The sequence below is a fragment of the Sceloporus undulatus genome, chromosome 6 (genome assembly GCF_019175285.1).
Source record: "Sceloporus undulatus isolate JIND9_A2432 ecotype Alabama chromosome 6, SceUnd_v1.1, whole genome shotgun sequence".
Lineage (NCBI taxonomy): Eukaryota > Metazoa > Chordata > Lepidosauria > Squamata > Phrynosomatidae > Sceloporus > Sceloporus undulatus.
The window spans coordinates 151,447,063-151,469,270 of record NC_056527.1 but is presented as its reverse complement, the minus strand read 5'-3'; the positions used below and the strand labels follow the sequence as shown (position 1 = coordinate 151,469,270).

Genomic DNA, 22,208 nt, shown 5'->3' with positions numbered 1-22,208 from the left:
GCTCACAATCTGCCAAGTGACAGAGCAGCAGGGGGACTTCTTGTGAACATTTGGGCTTCTTGTATTATGAAAAATAGAAACCTCTCCCTGTCAGACTAGTGCACTAAAATCTGAAATGCAACCTTTTAATGAAACATTCCCCTTAAAGCTCTGCTGTTTTTTTGGCTGTCATTAGTGGTCCCTTGCTTCACCTGCCAGTGGAGTCTTGCTTTTTTGCTCTGTACCACTGTATAAATATGTATCTTCCTTGGAAAAAAAAAAAGAAATGCTAATAATATCCCCCTGGAAAACACTTGCAGTTACTGGCCCATGTCAAGGTATTCTGCAATGTAGGGGGAAAACGGAAAGCAACGTGGGGAGACTTCTGATGCTATTTCCCAGACAAAACATGTAGAGTAACTTCAGGCAGTCCCTTCTAATGGATTAGTTTCTGTTGGTTTAGAGGTGGCTGGCCTTTAAGGCTCATAGGGTTTCTACACTGACCGAAAACAAGAGCAAAATAAGTGAAAAAGCAGGGTTTGGGCCAACAGAGTTGATAAGATAGAAAGTCTGTAGTCTTTAGGACATTGCTGGACTACAAAATATATCAGAATATTCTGTTATAATGTGCTGAATATAACATTTCTGATCAAAAATAATAATTAATAATAATAAATATTCGTTTCTCCACCAAAACATTGCAAAAAATGTGCCAATATTCATGTGGAATAAGCCTCAAACTGTGAATAGTCTTTGAAAAAGACATAATTTCTTGCAACTTGACGAAAATGTCTCATAGTACCCCTTGCAGAATGAAATTAGATACACATTATGCTCATAAACCACACGGCACCGTTATTGCAGTTCAATAGCTCTTAAAGTGCCACATCTTCATCCCAGAAAATCCTAGCATTTTGATAATAATAATAATAATAATAATAATAATAATAATAATAATAATATGTTTTATTTATATACCGCTATTCCAAAGATCATAGCGGTGAACAGCAAGTAAGCTAATTTGCCCCCAATCAGTCTGGGTATTCATTTTAGCGACCTTGGAAGGATGCAAGCCTGAGTCGAGCTTGGACCCTTTTGCTGGTCTTGAACTCGCAACCTTGTGGTTTTGAGTGAATGGCTGCAGTACAGGCATTTACCCACTGCGCCACCTTGCTAGAGAGCTACTCCGCTTCTTACAATGCTACAACTACAACACTAGAGCTCCCTGGAGTAGAGAATCATCCCTGCAAGTGACATCTGTCAGGACTCCTTATGAAGGGGAAGCATGACAATTTAAGTGCGATGAAAGTGGTACAACTGTTTCATGTGGATACATGCTCAGCCTTTTTCCAATCTGCGACCCTGGTTATTTTACTGAAAAATGAAAGGGTTCTAGAGCAAGAGCGGGCAAGTTATAATCCTCCAGAAATTGTCAGAGTGCAACTCCCATCAGACTTCACTATTGATAGGAGTTGCAATCCATCATGAGGGGTGGCTGTGTGTGTATTCTATTCCTTCAAGTCATTTCTGACTTATACTAATTCTAAGGTGAACCTATCATGGGGGTTTCTTGGCAAGATTGTTCAGAGGAGGTTTGTCATTGACTTCTCCTGAGGCTGAGAGTGTATGACTTGCACCAGTGGGTTTCAGCGGGAATCCAACCCTAGTCTCCAGAGTCATCGGTCCAAAAGGCAATGCAGTTTTGTGAGATAGTGTTTTGTGGGTTTTTGTGACAGCTTTCTCTGTCAGAGAGCTCAGGTGCCACAATAAACTACAACTCCCAGAATTCCTTAGCATTGAGCCAGGGCAGTTAAAGCAGTCGAAAACTGGATTATTTCTGCAGTGTGTTTTGGGACATAGTGCATCAATTCCTGGCCTAGAAAAAGTGTATAAAGGGAGGAAAAGTGCAGAAGGGTGAGTATCCAAGCTTTGAAAAGTTCCTATTTTGGGCTATACAGTTGGTCCTCGCCTTACGCGGGGGATCCGTTCCAGATCCCGCCGCGTAAGGCGAATTCCGCCTATGCTCGAGCCCCACTGGAAACAATGGGGCTCGTGCACGGCGGCGCGGCGGCGCGACGGCGCACAGGGCACAACGGGCACGCGCGCCCATTCAAATGAATGGGACGTGCCGCCCCTTCCGCCCCGCGTGGCTTCAGCGCGTATGCTCAAGCCGCGTATGGCGCGGGCACACTGTATTATCCAGAATGGAGGGATGATATGTAGGCTGGGTATTTCAGCCCATAATTTTTCACCCAGGTTCTGGAAAGGATTCAGCACCCCTCTCAGTTTTTGTTTCCCTTCCGACTAAAACAGAACCCTCACTTTTCATGCAAACAGGCTGACATTTTAGGGAGCTGGGGATGTTTAGCAGAAGAGAAGGTTAAGAGGTGATATGATAGCCCTGTTTAAGTATTTGAAGGGATGTCATATTGAGGAGGGAGCCAGCTTGTTTTTTGCTGCTCCGGAGAATAGGAGCAATGGATGCAAGCTGCAGGAAAAGAGATTCCACCTCAACATTAGGAGGAACAGGACTGTTCAACAGTGGAACATATTCCCTCGGAGAGTGGTGGAGTCTTCTTCCTTAGAGGTTTTTAAACAGAGCTGGATGGCCATCTGTCGGGGATGCTTTGATTGAGCGTTCCTGCATGGCAGAATGGGGCTGGACTGGATGGCCTTTGTGGTCTCTTCCAACTCTACAATTCTATGATTCTATGAAGTTCATTGTTTCATCTCATCTGGTTTGGCCTCCAGAGAAGCTGTGATGATGTGAAAAAATATGCAGTATGCAAGGACTGGCCAACAACGCTTCCAGGGTTCTTCCCCCTCCTGCTTCTACTGAAGCATCTTTCATTGTCCCCATGTCAGGCATCATTTAGCCAAGGCTGCCATGATGGATCTGAACAGGTGGTATTTTAATTGCAATTTAGGTGTTTAATCTCTCTGTGACAAATCATAACGGAAGCGCTTTCCTTAAATCTGAAGGATAAATGGGAAGCCTCTCTTTTGTGCAAGTGGAGGATTTATTCCCAGGCTCCAGGCAATTCCGCTTACTACGTGGCGGTGTTACACAAGGCTGGGTGGAATATTCCTAAATGCAGAAAAGGAATGGCTGGAATTTGGAGTGGATTGGCAGGAGGATTCTGTTAATGCTGGTTTGCTTAGGACATAAAGCCGAGAGTGCACACATCAGTACTGATGCAAAAACTTATCTATATGCTATGCAGATGTGTTGTGTGTGTGTTTTTTCACCCATCATTCTGCACAGTTTCCACTATGCTGCATAGATTTCTGAAACCAAGCATTCCATCAGAATACACATTGAAACACTGAATTTCTCTTTAAATTATGCCACCAAGATCTTGCACCAGAGGTTGTTCATCAAGACTTTGCAATAGCGTAACTGCATCTCCGACATGATAGGCAGTCCCTCTAGTGAATGGTGACAAGGGTCCAAAACACACTGCGGAAATAATCCAGTTTGAGACCACTTTAACCTCTCTGGGTCAGTGTGAGGGAATCCTGGGAATTGTAGTTTATTGTGGTGCCAGGGCACTCAATTAGAGAAGGCTACATGTCTCACAAAACTACAGTTCCCAGAATTTCCTAGCATTGAGCTAGGAGAGTTAAAGTGGTTTCAAACTGGGTTATTTCTGCAGTGTGTTTTGGGCCAAGATGTACAGTCCTCCCTTCCCTTACATGGGGGATCCATTTCGGACCCCCCTGCATAAGGGAAAAAGCTCAGATGCTCAAGCCCCATTCAAATGAATGGGGCTTGTGTCTGCAGTGGTGTGGCGGCAGCGTGCAGGGCGCACGCTACAGGAGTGCACACCATTGTTTTCTTCTTGTGCATGCCTCCCTTCCTTCTGGCATGGCATCCAGCATATACCACCATAATGCGGGCGCACTGTATCAGGGTGTCCTGCATGCTTCCCTATTTCACAACATAAGGCCCCATTGCATGATGAGGCACTGTGCAAGTTGACCCAATGTACAATGGGAGCTATTTCACAATGTCCATTTCACAACGGCTATTTCACAACGTCCATGGTACAACAGGGCTTGTGGTGCATCTGTGGCTCTGCTTGTTCAACAGAGAATATGTTGAGACTACTGGAGGAAGGGCAGTTGTCTTGCGTTAAGTACATCTGTCTAAATAAATAATTAAATCACAAGCTCATTTCAGTCCGTTTAATATTTCCACCCACCCAACCACAAAATGTCCATTTCAGTGTTAACGTGAATAGATGTTCCCACGCATCCATGCCCTATTGCACTGCAAGTCAATTAGACTTCCATCGCTGCAGCGAGACAGAAAAGCACTCCACAGGAGTTAGTCCAGGACTGGGATCCCAAGGGAGGATTGGATGAGCACCTGTATACCTTGAGGTCAACACACTCCTTTCCATTATGCAAAGCTTCTTGTCTTTTTTTTTAAAGGTCAGTAATCAACTTGGAAGAAAATGGAGGCACTTAGCTAACAAACCTATCATCTCCCTCTAACAGGCTTTCACAATAAAGCAGTCTCAGTGGCAGATTAATTCTGTATCCTCTTAAAAGCATGGATACAGGCAAGGGCTCGGCAGGGGTCCCTGGCTTTCATTCCCTCCTGCATGCCTTCTGGGCATGGTGTTGGGAGGCAGAAGCGTGGTTCAGTATGATGGCCAGATGTAAGCTGCCTTGCTTGTCCTTCTCCACTCCTGCAGAATGGGTTGGCACATGCCTACATCACACAAGGTGTGAGATCCCCATTCACTTTGGAAGAGTGTCAAGCTCCAACAGCATTGTTATGTTGGAGGTCCAGAGGGTGAAGTCCCCTCCTTTCCCCACAGCTCTGAAGTGGAACTAGATGCCAGTGGCTCTTTGGATCATGGGAGTGGAGATGTGTCCAGGGGTCCTTTTGCATTATGCAATGACAGCACCATGGTTTCACTTTCATTGTCATGGTGGCATGCTATAGAATACTAGGATTTGAAATTTAGCGAGGAGTTAGAATTCTCAGTGAGATCTAGTGCCACTCCAGACTATGAATCCCACTTTAACTAGGAATTAGAATATTGTAACTGAATAATGTGAAATGCCCCCAGGTCTTATTCTGTTGTACAGCTCAGAAAAAGGTTGCACAAGGAGTTGCTGCACTGCACAACTTCCTGTGCAACATCTGAGAAAATGCTGATGCTGGCGTAATTCACCAAAAGGAAAGCAAAAAGGAAGGCCAAATGGCATACTTGGAGGCAAGGTCAAGCAAAGGTCTAAATCCATCTGGTGGTAGAGTAGATCCATTGAATCAATGGGATTTTTAAATCAGCGATTCCCAAACTTTGGTCCTCCAGGTGTTTTGGACTTCAGCTCCCAGAAACCTCAGACAGCTTGGGCAACAGTCTGGAATTCTGGGAGCTGGAGTCCAAAATGTCTGGTACACCAAAGTTGGGGAACCATTGCTTTAAATAATATCAGTTTATTATTCAGGGTTGAGGAATACTCGCACATGCCAAAGTGTGGGAGCAAAGCTCATCTGGAGCAAGAAGTCTTTTCTTCAGACAGAACCAATGGTAGTCTTGGATGGGTCGAATCAGTCCAGAACCTAAAATACCTTCACTGAGAAACTGTTGTCTGTAGATGAGTAGGCCATTGCATGAAGAAACTGCACACAGACCTCACAGCTCAATGAGTTCATCTTCCACCAAACATAGGAACTATTCTATCATAGATGTACCTCTCCACACCATTTCACACCTCTCCTTAAACCATGCAAATCTCTGTGCAGCACCATCTCCCTAAATTTCAGGCTTTAAATGATGTTTCAAGAGCAATGTTGCATATAGGGATCAAGCTTGATAGAAAAAATCCTGGACTGATCACAATCTTCACCGTCCAGAACTCATTCCATGCAAAATTCACACATGAATGCTTTGCACAGAAAGGAGCATTTTTTGAACAGGAAAAACAAAGTGACCCCTGCAGAAATGTTATTTTCCACACAGAAAATGCTGTTTTCGGTGCAAAACAGCCCACACATGAATTTTGTGCAGACTCAGTCCCAGATTGCAAATAGGTTTTGCAACTGCGTGGTTTTCAAAGGCTTTCTCACCACAGGAAGAAAATTGCTAAAATTACTTGCCGCTTCCTTTGAGAAAAAAATTAGTGAAGAATTACCTCCTTAATGGAGTGAAGGGGGCCTGCAGGCAGATCATAACTCCTGCAAGCTAAACAGTCCGCATGCTTTGGTTTTTCAGCCCCTCGAACCCTCATCACAACCAAAGAAATGCTGCTTGGTTTGCTACTTTTGCTTTGCCTTTTAAAAGAGGAGAACTGTACTCCTAGAAACCTCAAGAATGTGTAGTTTTGGAAGCCTCTTTAAAAACTATGTCCATTCTGCAACCACCTTACATCTTGTTTTGAGCAAAAATAAGTCTTTTAGGAAGCCATACGTGGGGTTTGCATTTTTGTGAGATATTCCGCCTTTTCTGTCAGAGAGCTCTGGTGCCACAACAAACTACAAATCACCGGATTCCATAGCATGCCATGGCAGTTAAAGTGGTGTCAAACTGCATTATTTCTGCAGTGCAGATTCAGCCTTTTTAACAGGGTATGGAAATAAATAATCATCTATCTCCAAATATCTTCCGTAGGACTCATGAATGAGCAACAGACAAAACCTTAGTCACAGAATTTGGCTAATAATTCTCCATAACCGTTACAACAGAGAAAGCAACTATACAGAGTGAAGAGGAGGGACATGTTAACAGAATACCAAATAAATGTCACTGAATAGATTATTTGCAAGAAAGAAAGGGGGGGGGGAATTGTCCAGCTGTCTCTCTTATCTGGTCTGTGACAAAACTAAATTGCTTATGCAGGAGAAGTGAAAATACTAACGGCAGAGTCTTGTTCTGCCTCCCGATGATTCATCAAATCAGTTCTGCAACAACATTTGCAAGCCTGTCCAAACGCAACTGAAAATACAGTTGACCGGACAGCTTTGCGTACAATATGTCACCTGGGAAAGTCCAGAATCATATGAAGCTCTCCATATGTCCCATGAAATAGGGGTGTCAATGGCCAAAATCCAGCTGCTAGTAGAGGAGACCCATTGAATCAATGGGATTGTAATAAATGTCAGCTTGTTCATGCGTGTGTTGTGTACCTTGAAGTCATTTCCTAATTATGGCAACCCTAACGTGCATCGATCATGGGATTTTCCTGGCAAGATTTGTTCAGGTTTACCATTACATTCCTCTGAGGCCGAGAGCATATGAGTTGCCAAGGGTCACCCAGTGGGTTTTATGGCTGGGTGGGAATCGAATCCTAGTCTTCAGAGTCATAGTTCAATGCTCAAAACCACTATGCCATGCTTACCATTCAGCCATTGATTCAAGGGCTCTATGCTAGTTAGAATTAACAACTTGATTTAAGCCAGTTGTTTTCATACAGTCCATTCTTAAGTCAGTTTTCTGGACTGCCTTATGTATCCACTCATCCCTCCATATTTGCGGCTTTGATTATTCACAAATTTGATCAACATGTTCTCTCTAGGAATATCTAGGTCCTCCAGTGCAACCCTATGGTCAACATTAACTAAAAGATGCACTGAAAGGCCTAGAGATTCCTAGAGAGAATACTCTACTAGGCATTTGTAGCTCCTCCAGCACAGTTCTATGGTCAGTGCCTGTTGGACGTTGACCACAGAGTTGCACTGGAGGACCTAGAGATTCCAAGAGAGGTTTTTCCATATTCATGGGGGTCTTGTGCCCCTAACCCTAGCGAATATGGAGGGACAAGTATACTTTTAATACACAACTAAACAGAAAGATAGATTGAGTGACAAACATATATTCTATAGTTGACTATAGGTCTATAGTAACTGAGGACATAGCTGTGCATATTTATCCTGGAGAAGACCTGAGAGGTAGTAGGATAACCTTAAGATGCCTCTCACCTCTCAGTCTTCTGTTCCCCGGCCTTCAAATATTTAAAAATATCTGAAGCGTTGTCAGAGAGAAAATGGAACAAGCTGGTTTTCTCCTGCTCCAAAGCACGGAAACTGACCAAATGGATTTAAACTACAAGAAAAGAGCTTCCCACCAAACATTAGGAGAAAGAACTGGCTGCTTTTAGAACAGTATGAAGTATGAAAAATTAACTAATAAACTCCAAACGGCTAAAAGGAAAGGGAGAAAATGAAATTCCATCATGGAACTATTTGTTTAAACACATGGAAAGAAAGTTAATATTCAGCATCGTTCCTTATTGTGATCCTATGAATCTTCCTGAAAGAGCACTCACTTTGGATTCACAGCACATTAGGGATGTACGGAAGATTTGAAAATATTGCTCCCTCCCCAGTTTTCTCAAGTCTTCAGAAATCTGATGAGAAAAATCCTAGACTCATGACGATCTTGGGATTCATTCTACTCAAACTTTGCATCTGGTTGTTCTGCACAGAAATATTAATTTCTGGACAAAAAAAATTGGTGAGTCCTGTGCGGAAAATGCTGGCGGATTTCCTCCTGTATTTCCCCGAATTTACAAATTTTGTGCAGAGTAAATCTCAAACTACAAATAGTCGTCGAAAAGTGCACAGTGTTCAAAGACTTTCTCACAGCAAGGTGAAAATGGCTAAAATCACCCATGGCTTCGCTGTATAAGAAAACTGGTGAGGAATAATATCCCTGCAGCACATGCTCACTCCTTCGTATTCTCTTGAAGGAAGCTGCCATGGATCTAGACTGGAAAAGATCAGACACCTACCGGATCATGGAGGAACATACTTTAGATGAAGAAAAGATGGAGTCTTTTGAACTTAGTAAGAGATATGAAAGGCCACAGAGGCAGATTGCCTGGCTTCATCTGACCCAAGGAGAGGATGGGGCCATGGGTGACCTTTACGGCAACAGAACTGCTTGAGAGCAGCCACTTCTGTGTTTTCTTTGACGGATGACTTGTTGCTCCCTTTACATTCCCTCTGCTGTATTTAGTGAAATGCAGGCAGGCAGGAGTATCAGCAATTTGCAATTCTTAGGCTGTATCTGTGTAGAAGCTTTCCCAGAAAGGAAAGATGCATGGACTCCAATAAATGCATCAGAGGAAGTAGACTCAAGTCTATGAAAGCTCATGCTGCTAACTTCTTTCTTCCAGTTCATCTCAAAGGTGCTACAAGACCTCTCTACATACATTTGGACATTATATTACATTATATAAATGCATCTGAGGAAGGAGACTGAAGTCTATGGAAGCTCATGCTGATAACCTCTTTCTTCCAGTTAGTCTCAAAGGTGCTACAAGATCTCTCTACTTCCCAGAATGTGAGATCTTCAGCAGAGTCCCTGCTGCATATTTTGCCATCCTGAACTCCAGCCTCCTTGATGAATACACAGCATGGGGTTTTCCCTATAGTAACACCTCAGTTGTGAAACAGTCACCCTCCACCGGTCAATTCAGGATAGAACCATGTATGCTGAGCTTCTGGGGGTTATTAAAAGTATACCATTGCATCAAGTCATGCATGCTTAAAATGGTTTTTATAACTCTTTCCAAGGAATACATGTTATTGTATATTGTTTGGACTAGCAGTCAGAAAAATAATTAATAGAGTCTTTGAATAAATAAAATAAAATATTTATGAATGGAGAAGTAATTCCTTGGAATACTTTTTATGCAAAGGTTTCCAGATTCATAGTACTAATATCTGTAAATGCATGGGAACACTCATTCCATTTTTTGACTATGCATTATTCAAAAACTAAAGCAGAATATTTTAATCGACCTGATTCACTGGGGTTAAAAATAATGCTGAGCAGAATGGAAGGCAGTAGGGAAGGTTTCTGTGTACCTTTAAGTCATTCCTGACTTGTGGCAACCCTAAGGCAAACCTTTCACAGGGTTTTCATGTCCAGTTTCTTCAGAGGGGCTTTGCCACTGCCATCCTCCGAGGCTGAGAAAGTGTGATTTGCCCAAGGCCACTCAGTGGGTTTCCATGGCTGATAGGGGATTCGAACCCTGGACTCCCGAGTCATAGTCCAGTGTTCAAACCTTTGCAACACACTGGTTCTCCAGACAGATTAGACTCAAGAAAAGGTAGATTCCTTTTAGAGAAGCAAGTAAAATTGACAAATTTTCAAGTGTTTGGCGAAAAAAAGGCTGTCTCTGTTTGTCAAAAGGTCAACCATCATGAGACGTTTTGCACTTTGAGACTTCTTTGTAAGAAAATCATCTGTGAAAAAGGTTGTGCGTCTGCAAAAATGTTTTACACAAAAAATGCATGATGTTTTTTTCCCCATACACAGGAAAGAATGGCTTTTGCAAAGAGTCCCATAATCTTACTCAGCAGGAAACATTTTGAAAACCTTTGGGATTCTTTACTCTTGCATGCAAGCACAAGGTAAACAAAGATTTCTCTCTTTATTCCCTTTAAGCAACAATCCATACCCTAGAGAACGCTCAATAGGTTTTGCCAGTTGAACTGTAGAGAGAAATGGTGTGGACAGAAAACCGAGACCATCTAAAAGGATATCTAACCTAGAAGGATTGGTACTGAGTTGCCTTTGCTTCCCTCCAATTCAGCAATTGCTGGTTTCTGTCATGTAGATGGGGATGGAAAGGTTACTGGGTCTCGGCCTCTTAGTCCAATAAAAGCAGAAGGGTGTGATTTTTAATGATTGTCAATATCACATCTTCTGCAATGCTAGAAATGTGGGGACTGGAAGAACATTTCACTGGGGGAGTCAAAGCTCTCATTGCAGACAATGCCCTCCCCTCCAATGTTCATTGCTTCAAACTTGTGTAAACTATCTATTCAGGGCAGCCAATGGCTTGGACATCAGTAACCTAAGGATCTTTAACATTGATTGCATTTACCAACAACAACTGTCTACAAGGTTTGAACAAGAACCTTAACCCACAAACCAAGCTATTATGGCTTGCCATACACAACCCATAAAACCAAACCTATTGTACTTGCTACATGCACTGAACCGCATTGTGCAACTAGCGAGTCACAGCTCTCGTGGCGAATCTTTACACAGCTGGGTTAGATATAATAAAATAAAAATGTGTTCATCTACTTCTGTTTTGAAAGCAAAACAAGACATGTCGTGATGTTCTGCAGGGGAGAGAATGTCATTCAATGAAAGAAAGGAAAGATTTCATGGCACTTACCAGTAACAAAAATAAAGCACCCTGGATCTTCAGCGTAGATGAGAGACCTGCGGAAGAACAAAGAACACCATTTCAAAAACCACACTGTTTTATTGAAAAGCAAATACAGTATGGAATGCCTTTCATCTTTTCCCTTTGGAAAGGTTCAAGACTCCTGGAGCCATCCCATTATGTAGTCACTGCTTAGTGTCGAGATCAAGGGAAGGAGTAGTAATACTGCTCTATTCTGTTTTGGTCAGACCTCATCCAGAATATTGTGTCCAATTCTGGGCACATTTCAAAAATGATGTGAGCAAACTGGAGAGTGAAGAGTTTGGAAGCCATCAAGACTTATGAGGAGAGACTTAGAGAGCTGAGGAAGTTTAGCCTGGAGAAGAGAAGGTTAAGAGGTGATATGATAGCCCTGTTTAAATACTTGAAGGGATGTCATATTGAGGAGGGAACAAGTTTGTTTTCTGCTGCTCCAGAGAATAGAATCATAGAATCATATGGACCATCCAGTCCAACCCCATTCTGCCACGGTGGAACTCTCACTCGAAGGATCCCCGACAGATGGCCATCCAGCTTCTGTTTAAAGACCTCTAAGGAGGAAGACTCCACTACACTCCGAGGAAGGAGAGTGTTCCACTATCGAACAGCTGTTACTGTCAGGAAGTTCTTAATGTTGAGCTGGAATCTCTTTTCCTGGAGCTTGCATCCATTGTTCCATGTTCTAATCTCTGGAGCAGCAGAAAACAAGCTTGCTCTCTCCATAATATGACATCCCTTCAAATATTTAAACAGGGCTAAATAGGGAGATTATCACATGGGGACAGACTCGCTCCCCCATCCTTATCACATCCTTAACCCTGATGGGGCGAAAAGCTTTCAAAGTGTTGTGCCAATCCCATCATTAACTGACATTAACCCGTCATTAAAGCATCATTGTATTAATGCGAACTTCTGTTAATACAAAATGCCAGCCAATGTCACTTTAATGACAGGTTAATACCAGGTTAATTACAGGATTGGCGCAACTTCATCTGGAAGCCTTTGGCGCCATCGCTGTCATACGTGTTTCCTGGAAAGGATAAGCATGAACGCAGTGTGAAAGTCTTTACCACAATCATGCAGGAAGGAGGGGACAGGAACAAGACAGGAAGAGATCTGACAGCTAAACCAACTGTCAGAATATAAAACACATTTGAAGACCTCTCTCTTCCGGCAGGCCTATCCAGCCAGTTTTTAATCATGAACACTAAACATGAATTTTATATCTAATTATTGTCCTACATACTGTAATATCAATATTGCATAGAGATGCAGCTTAATATGTGTATTTAATGTAATGATGCTATGTTAGAACCCGCCTCAAGGAGAAGCGGGTAAGAAATAAAATTATTATGCGCTCAAAGGCTTTTATGACCAGTATCCATAGTTTTTTGTGGGGTTTTTGGGCTATGTGGCTATAAATTATTATTATTATTATTATTATTATTATTATTATCATCATCTCCTGTGACATGGAGCAATAGATACACACTATAGGAAAAGAGATTCCCTGTCAACATTAGGAAGGACATCTTGAATGTAAGAGCTGTTCTCTTCCAACTCTGTGATTCTATGATACTGTGATTGGAAGACTGAACAATGAACTGCAGTTATGGAATTATTTCAACCGATAATATGTTAATAGTTCATTGCTAAAATGGCTCATGGCTCCACTATCTGCCTTAGACAGGCATGACACCTTTAACCAAATCAGGAAAATCTCTTGACCCTGGCTTCATTCTGCAATGCATTAAAAACAACAACACTTTTTGAAGTGAAAAACAGGATCTGCTGTAAGGAAGACGAAAGTCCCCCCCCTTCGCTTTTGTTCCTAACAGCGACACTTCTTTATTCCACATATAAAATCTGGGTTTATTTAGGGATTTTTCAAGCAATGTTCTCAGTTCTCTGTATGAATAAGACAACCTATTAGTCATCTGCAATATGGCACCATTGCCAACTGCTTTTGTCTTCTGCTCAGGAAGTGGGGATGGGGAGGGGTATAAGTAAGAAAGATTCTCTCCAAAGTGTAGAAATTCAGGTTTCTTCTGACATTCAGGTAGGGAAAAGGTGTTGCTGTGAGTAATAATCACTCTGAGAAATAAAGCATTAAGGGATTATTTTTAAAACATGCATTTATTTTAACTTAAAGGGATGGTAGTCTAAAGCCAGCATGGTGTCGTAGTTTGAGTGTTGGACTACAAATCTAGAGATCACAGTTCAGTTCTCTGCTTGACCATGGAAACCAGCTATTAGCCCCAGAAAACCATGTGAAGGGTTGGCCCTAGAGCTTCCATAAGGCACACAATAACAACAGTCCACGGTCTGTGAAGTCTAAGGCTTTCATGGCCAGCATCCACAGTTTTTTGTGGGATTTTCGGGCTCTGTGACCATGTTCTAGAAGAGTTTATTCCTGATGTTCCTCCAGCTTCTCTGAAGATGACAGCCACAGATGCTGGTGAAGTTCTCATGCTACTGGGAGTCCCAACTAGAATAAACCCATTGAATTAATTATTAAAAGGTGAGTCAACACTTATATATCATTGGACCTGGACTCTAGGAGACCAGGGAATGAATTCTCACTCAGCTGGAGAAATCCACTTGGCAATCTTGGGTGAGTCACACTTTCTCAACCTTAGAAGAAGACAATGTTAAGCTTCCTCTGCAAAGAAAACCTGAGGACAGGGTCAGCATAAGCTGGAGTTGGCTTGAAGGAACATAACAACAACAGAGAGCCAGGACTACACATCTGGAAGACCAGGGTTCAGATGCAGATTCAGTCCTGGAAACCCACTAGATGACCTTGGGCAAGTCACACTCTATCAGCCTCAGAGGAAGGAAATGGCTAATGTCTTTGGAAGAAGTCATGCAATTGGTAATCAACTGGATGTGAGCAAACAATTTGAAACTTAATTCAGACAAGCCAAAGGTGTTCCTGGTCAGTCAGAAGACAAATCCAACCTGTGTTGGATGTGGTTTGGTTACACTCCCCTTAAAGCTCAGGTTCTCATCTTGGACATGTTCCTGGACTCAGGTCAGAACATGGATGTCCAGGTTTGGGCAGTTACCATCAGTGCATTTGCATGATTAAAACTGGTGTGCCAGCTGTACCCTTTCCCTGAGACATCAGATCTGGATAGAAATAACACATGCCTGGAATATATCCCCTTTGGGTTGCTCTAATATAATCTATATGATGCAGTCTTTGGGAACTGTTTGGAGACTTCAGTGGTCCACAATGATGCGGACAGGTTGCTGACTGGGGTAGGTTATAACCCACTTAGAATCATAGGATCATAGAGTTGGAAGAGATGACAGGGGTCATCCAGTCCAACCCCCCCTTCTGCCATGCAGGAACTCTCAATCAAAGCATCCCCGACAGATGGCCATCCAGCCTCTGTTAAAGACCTCCATGGAAGGAGACTCCACTACACTCTGAGGGAGTGTGTTCCACTGTCGAACAGCCCTTATGGAACAACTTCACTAGCTGTTGTTGATCTGTTTCTGGCCAGAATTCAAAGTGGTGGCTATGACCTTTAAAGTCCCACATGACTTGGGCCCAGACTGTTAAAACGACAACCCTTCTCTATATGAACTTACTCCAGCTGTATGATCTGCAGGATAAGAGTTTTTCTCATTACCACTACTGTCTAAGGTATATATCAATGAGAAGTCAAAGGCTTTCATGGCCGACATCCATAGTTTTTTGTGGGTTTTTCGAGCTATGTTCTAGAAGAGTTTATTCCTGACGTTTATCTGAAGGTGCCAGCCACAGATGCTGGCCAAACATCAGGAATAAACTCTTCTAGAACATGAACATATAGCCCAAAAAACCCACAAAAACTGTACACAGCAATATTTAAATTACCAAAACAAACAAGCAAAAAGTCCACCTAAACATTACTATTCTTGATGCTAAGAGTGGTTCAACAGTGGAATGGACTGCATCTGAAAGTCATGGACTCTCCTTTGGAGGGCACTAAACAGGCTGGATGGCTCACTGTTAGGATCGTTTGAGTTGTGTATTTCTGTATGGTGGGGGTTAGACTACAGATCCCTTCCAAGCCTGTGATAACAGTGATTCCTTCCAATAGGCAAGAAGCCAGGGGAACGGAGAGCATCGAGATGGGAGCATGCCAAAATACTTCCCCGGCCAGGTGGCAGGGTAATCTCATTAGCACAGGGAAATAAACCTTTTTGGGTTTTCTTCCTTCTTCCCTCCATTCCTCCCCAACTCTTTCTTATAACACTGGGAGCAGTAAGATTTTTGAAGATTGATCATCTCGACCAAAACGGAGGAGATAAACTCAACATAATTAACTCAGTTCTCCCCTCTTGCTGGGAGGGAGAAATCTTTAAATATGTTTTTTTAAAAGAAGAAGAAGGAAAATAACAGCTATTCAGATGCTGAGATCCTACACCATGCTTGTGTGCCATAAATCAACATTCATGATGTTACCCAGCGGTTGCACTGTGCCACCCTTCTGCTGAATATTGATGGTGCGCAACTGATTTTGTATCTGCCCACATGCTTGCTCTCTTGTCCTGTTGTGCAGTGAGGAATAAGAGCCGGCGGTTTCTGCAAGCCCAGTGAACAAAGGGTAAATCTACACAAGACAAATAATATGGTTTCACCTAGTTTTCACAGCAAGCCATCCAAACAACCTGCAAGACAACTGGGACAAATCCAGGCCTCGGGACTTTAATTGGGGGGGGGGGTTCATAAATATTTGCATTTGCATGCATGCCTTTGTCTCTTAATGACCATCTTTACAACTAAACTTTGTCACCCCATCACCATAACCACAAGTTTTGCTTTTCTATGGCTATTCATACAGTCTGATTATAAATACCCTTCCTGAGCATTGGTCCACTCCATGCATCTGAGGAAGCTGATCAAGTCTACAAAAAGCTTCCACTACAATTTCTTTTGCTCACTTAGGGGCTAAACAAACCACCCCTTAAAGTTTGGGGTTCTTGGGGTTCTCTTGGATGGAGAAATGGCTATTAAAGTGGTGTCAAACTCGTTATTTCTATACTGGAGCTCAGATGCCATTCACTTTCTGCAACAGCTCATTAACGGTCACAGCACACTCTTGGCTAGGATATGCTATGAAACATAGATCCCAGTGGGGACAAGGGAGTTGTATTGCAGTAGCATTTAAAGAATAGTAGGTTGGGAAGAGAAAGACAGCATGATGTAGTGGTTTGAGCATAGGACTATGACTCTGGAGACCAGGGTTCAAATCCCACTTGGATATGGAAACCTTGGCCAATTCACACTCTCTCATCCACAGAGGAAGACAAAGGCAAACCACCTGTGAACAAAACTTGCCAAGAAAAGTCAATAGCTCTGCTTTAGGTTTTCCCTTACTCAAAATGACTTGAAGGCACAGAGCATCATAAAGTTTGGGAAGGCTGATGAAAATACTAAGTAATAATTTTATGTTTTGATTATGCAGCTGATGGAGGGGTTACTATTTTGGACTACAATTCCCAGAAACGTCTAGGCAGCATGGTTAATGGCCATGCTGAGGAGGGATTCAGCAGTTGTTTTCCTAAACATTAACCTCTCCAAACTCTGCTTTTTTTCCCTCCAAGTCTCAAAGATAAATCACACCAGAATGTCCTTCTGCCAGATATATCATTCTCACCAGATCTGGACTGAGCCTACTGATCGGACATGATGTTGGCAGAACATCTGAAGAGAACATGGCCTTTGGCCTCCTTGCCTGGCCACACCTGCAGGGGAATTCAAGAGGCCTTCAACATATTGGATAGTGCCATTATCTCACATTCTCCTCTCCATAAATATTAAAATTCATTAATTAGGTGAAGGACTTAATCTCCTTTTGGAATTTCAACAGATACTAAAGCCCTTTTATGTCAGGTTTGAAGCACCGAAAAATATCCCTTTGATGAGAACAGACCTGCATGAAAGCGGGGGAGAAGCTCCTGCCTGCTAAAAGGAGGTCTTGAAATTTGAAATGTACGTGTGGGGAGGAGAGAGGGGACAAGATCCTACATCAGGACTGCATGGAATACATCTCTGCATGTGCAGTTATAAACTGATTGCAATATGTAAGGCTGACATTGGGAGGCAACATGCGGAAACATATTTATTGCTTGCTTTTATAGCCCACCTTTCTTCCAAGGTGGGATCCAAGGCAGCTTACAATAATCTTTTTAAAAGATCCAACTAAATTTACAAAATTTAATTTACAAAAGTTACAAAAGGAATTAAATACTGACATTATTAAAAACATGATTCAAACAGCTAAAACACTTAAAGCATATTTGAAACACACTTCCAACAATAGTGTGCATGCACCACATATGCACACACACAGACATGTGGAGAGACAGTTTAGCACAGTAGTTTGAGTGTTGGACTATGACTCTGGACACTAGGGTTCAATTCCTCACTTGGCCATGAAACCCCTTGGTTGACCTTGGGCAAGCCACATGCTCTCAGCCTTAGGGGGAGGCAATGCCAAATCTCCTCTGAACAAATCTTGCCAAGAAACCCCCATGATAGGTTCACCTTAGGGTTACTATAAGTTGGAAACGACTTGAAGGTACACAACAACACATACCACTCGCACACCACTTCACACACTGCAACTCCATAGTTAAAATTCAAAAGGCTGCCTAAATGGAAGCATCTTTACCACCTGGTGGAAAGACAGGAGGGCAGGGAGCCAACAGACCTCCCATGGAAGGGAGTTCCACAGTCTGGGAGCAGCCAAGAAGAAGGTCTTGTCTCCCAAGTCCTCACCAACTTTTTCTTCTTCTTGGCTTTAATTCATGAATGAAGATTCAGGAAGGACTCATCCATGCTTTCTACAAGCACGTTGATGATGTTGGATATATTCTTCGAGCCTGTGCAATGGATTTTTCTGGTGGAGCGCAGCGTGCACAGAACTGGCCTCACCCTTTAAACCAGAGGTTCGACTGCTGAGGCCTTGACAAGCATGGATGGTGGCAGCAAGGCCATCGGGTCGTAGGTTTGATTAGAGTTTCCTTCTCTTAGATGGTTGACCTTACAGGGTTAGATGAGCACCATCTGCCCAGGTTTGGGGTTAGAGTTTTCCTTCTCCTAGGATAATTGCCATAAGGCTAGAGAGCCCAACCTGCCCTTTGGCGCTCTTGGTCAGACCCTTCAGTTGTGACCTGTCTGGTATGGGAGGCCCTACCGGTGGCTATTATACCACCGCCAGCATAGCTCACAACTTCATTAGGGTACACAAGCTTCTCCCCCACACAGTCAGAGCATAGCTGGAGGGGAATAGGAGGCCGGAAGATGACAATTAAGGAGGGAAGAGCCTCTTCCTTCAGGCTATCCCTGGTGGAGCTAACTACTACTATTATTATTACATTTATTTGTATAGCACCATAGGCTGTACATAGCACTTTACAAAGGATTACTAGGAAGGTGGTGGGACTATGAGAAAGTCCTCCTCTGCAGATCTCAATGCATGTTCTGGTTTATATAAAAAGATATGGTCCTCCATATTGTCTAGACCCAAGCTCATTCTTGCAGTTCACTAATATGGCTGTGTATTGTGTTAGCGATGTGGCATCATCATTGTTGACTTGGGTATTGTGTCATATTGCATAGCATCTTGGCCAAGCAATATACCAACCACAGTGCAAGATTAGTGCAACTAGGCATCAGTGCAGTCTACAAACATGAAAGCCTGGTTCTCCAGAATTTCATTTGGGAAAGAGGGAGGCCATAAGATGAAAATCCTTCACTTGAAAGGGCAGTTAAAAGATGCTAGACCTCAATAAGCACATCCTTTCTCATGTCACTCATTTGATTTCCGGGAATAAGGTTTAGTGCCTTGGATATTGACTTTCAGGTTCATACGAAAATTCAGATTGGATTTATCATTTCATAGAATCATAGAATAATAGAGTTGGAAGAGACCGCAAGGGCCATCCAGTCCAATCTCCTGCCATGCAGGAAACTTCATTGACATGAAAGCCATCACATACTAGGATAGATACTTGCGTACTTGTGTGTGTGTGTGTGTGCGTGTAAAATGAATTGTAACTTGGAAAATTTCCTTTTCTTTGCACCACAATTCTCAGAACCCCCTAGTCAGCATGCCCCCCTGGCATGATTGGTGCAGAATTCTGAGAGTTACAGTCCTCCAAAGTAAGGTTTACAGGCTCTGAGTATCTAATGTCTGGCTTGCATTCTTACAGATGATGGGAACAAAGGATCCCAAAACTTTTTGTAATGGTTGTTAATGAAGTCCTGCAGTGTAAGACAGGCCAGTTTAGCCTCCTCCTGCTCCCAAGACGTTGCCAACACATATAACACTCTATGCTAATCTATGCAAAGAAGCTACCTCAAGTCTGGAAAATGATAAATATCAGTGGAGGGGGGAAAAAGTAGCATCATAAATACAAAGTCTGGCAGAATTTACAGTGCTTTCTTGGGAGACATCTCCAGGTGTTCCCTGTTAAACTATTGTGCTCTTTTGCATAACTATCCCTAGATAATGAAGTATTCTTCGCTATCCCCAGATTGGCTCCATAAAAAAAAGGAGTCTACAGTGGGCACAGAGTCTCCAAACAGCCAGTTGTAAAAATTATGGGCAGCCTTATAACATGGTGCACGTTGGGGGGCTGTTAGTGGTTTCAATCTGTCACTGCCAGTAGCAGGGTATTTGCTGAAAGTTGCATGTGGATAGGCTTCTTTGGCGCCTTGCTTGGACCTCTAGACTTATGGGCTGGACTTCTCTCAATATTATTAGGGAAATGACATTACGGAAATGTTCTTTACAGCTCCTGTTTGTAGATCATGGGTAGGAATCACATAGGTGCTACTGGGTTACACCGCCCCATATATATAGGCCAAAATCACATTTTTGTAGTATTCAGTATTACATCCCCCTAAAGCAGTGATTCCCAAACTCTGGTGCTCCAGGTGTTTTGGACTTCGGCTCCCAGAATCCCAGACCAAGTTGGCTGGGGCTTCTTGGAGCTGAAGTCTAAAACACCAGGCGCACTGCAGTTCGGGAATTACTGCCCTACAGAATTGGTTGGATATTTTTGTCTAACAAGGAACATTTGCATCCAGTTCATGGTTGCAGAGGTGGAGCTGCACATGTGCACTGTGTACTGAGCATGTAACATCACAGGTGCAGGTGTGGATTACAAATTGCATATGCAAGTGTGCATTGCATGTTGTGCATGTAAGTGTTCATTGCATGTCACATATGCAGGTGTGCATACACAATGGGTTCTGTAATGTTGCACTTTTCTTTAAAAAAGGGTGTCATGGTGCAACTTTCACATAAACAATGGGAGTAAATTCATTATGCATTATTTCCTCGATGTAGGGTCTTGGTCATATTACAACATTCGGAGAATCATGGCATCAGAAGCTTGAAGGGTAGCTCTCTCTCTCTCTCTGGCTTTGCTTCACTAACGAAGATTCAGGAAGGACTCATCCCACGCTTTGTACAAGCGCGTTGGTAACTAAAAAGGCCAATCCAGGATAAACAGGTCCAGTTGCAGAAAGCACAGCGGAAAGTCTCCTTGGGTGATGTTTCCGGGTTGTGGTTCTTTCTGTGTTGTCGTTTCTCTTCAAGATTCGTTTGGCGTGAGCTTTCGAAAAAGGCTGCAGCATTGTGGATAGTGTATCTCCATGCCTCCCAATGCGAGGCCAGGGCAGACCATTGTTGGTGATCAATTTGTAGGGTATATAGGTTACCTCTAAACTGAGGTATCCTGCATGCCCCCAAACATACACTTCATTTTCATTAACAAAACTCAGATTTTTAAGAACTGTAAGTGAAATGAAGGAGCATCTAGCAATGAGCCAAGAGGTGAGTTGCAAAATGGTTCCCAGCCAATCCACAGTTGCTTACCTTTCATGTAGACATTACTAAAGGAGTGGGGAGAATGTGGCCTCATAGCCCTCATCCACCTCTTGGATTTCACTTTTGCAGCCCTCAAATTGTCCTACCTATTCCCCTCCCAAAGACTCCCATGCACCATTTCTCTTTATTAATGGTGTGTTTTTCAGGCATTTCCCCCCTCCAGCAACCACACAGAAAGTCCTCCACCCATTTCAGAGCATGTGAATATACCCCCAGCCCACTCACAATGACTCCAAATCTCCCACTAGCCTCCAAAAGGTCTGTTATTGTGTGTGGTACATCTCAAAATATCAGCCGGAAGTAGCATTATATTACTTCCAGACACCATTTTGAGAAAGACTACAGAGAAAAATGGAGATCTTCTCTGAAGATGCCGGCGAAACGTCAGGAATAAACTCTTCTAGAACATGGCCACATTGCCTGAAAAATGCCAGCTGCCTTGAGTCCTTGTACTGGCAGGAAGGTGGGGTAATAATAATAATAATAATAATAATAATAATAATAATAATAATAGAACTGCCTGCCAGAAACATGAATCTTGCTAGGTACCTCATGATGCCAATCCCTGGCACCATTCCTGATTCAAAGATAGATGCACCTCTGACAAACAAGCAATCCTTTTATCCTGGTGCTGCTAACATTTCCGTTTCAGGACATCCAGCTCAAATTCATAAGGAGAGTAGAAAGGAATCTTGTAGCACCTTTGATTCTAACCGGGGGAAAGATGTCTGTAGCCTAAACTTTTATAGATTCAGCCTAATTCATTAGAAAAGCCAGTGCAAGAATCTGGATCCCCAAACAAATGACTAGAATTGTGCAGGTCAACAAGGGCATGCTGCTACTCATGACTAGACTACATCCGAAACACGGAGAGAAATCAGATCTTTCTCATTTGGGGCCAGAGTTAACATAATTAAAAGGAATATTTTACCTCATTTGATTTATTTAATTAAAGGCCTGTGTAGAGCTGTCCCAATTATCTGTTTTTATGAAACAATTCCAATGCTCAGCAATTTTCAGTTGGGGTGATAAATTACTGTGTCGTTCATATTTTTTTAAGCAACTACAGTTGTCAGTAGAAATGGGGAGGTTTCCACTTGCTTAACCTTGCTGCTTATCACGCAGCCTTTTAATGTTCACAAGCTC

The 22,208-nt window shown here is 42.7% G+C and overlaps 1 protein-coding gene across 2 annotated transcripts in view; it reads right to left on the bottom strand.

Annotated features, from left to right (window-relative positions):
* LINGO1 (leucine rich repeat and Ig domain containing 1) overlaps positions 1-22,208 on the bottom strand; it is a 504,164-nt gene that overhangs the window by 345,903 nt on the left and 136,053 nt on the right. Inside the window, exon 3 of one of the 2 annotated variants that reach the window (XM_042477549.1) lies at positions 11,134-11,180. The exons of the other annotated variant lie outside the window; for it this stretch is intronic. The gene's annotated coding sequence lies outside the window, so the exon portion shown is untranslated. The remainder of the gene's footprint in view (positions 1-11,133; positions 11,181-22,208) is intronic. 2 annotated transcript variants of the gene reach the window in all.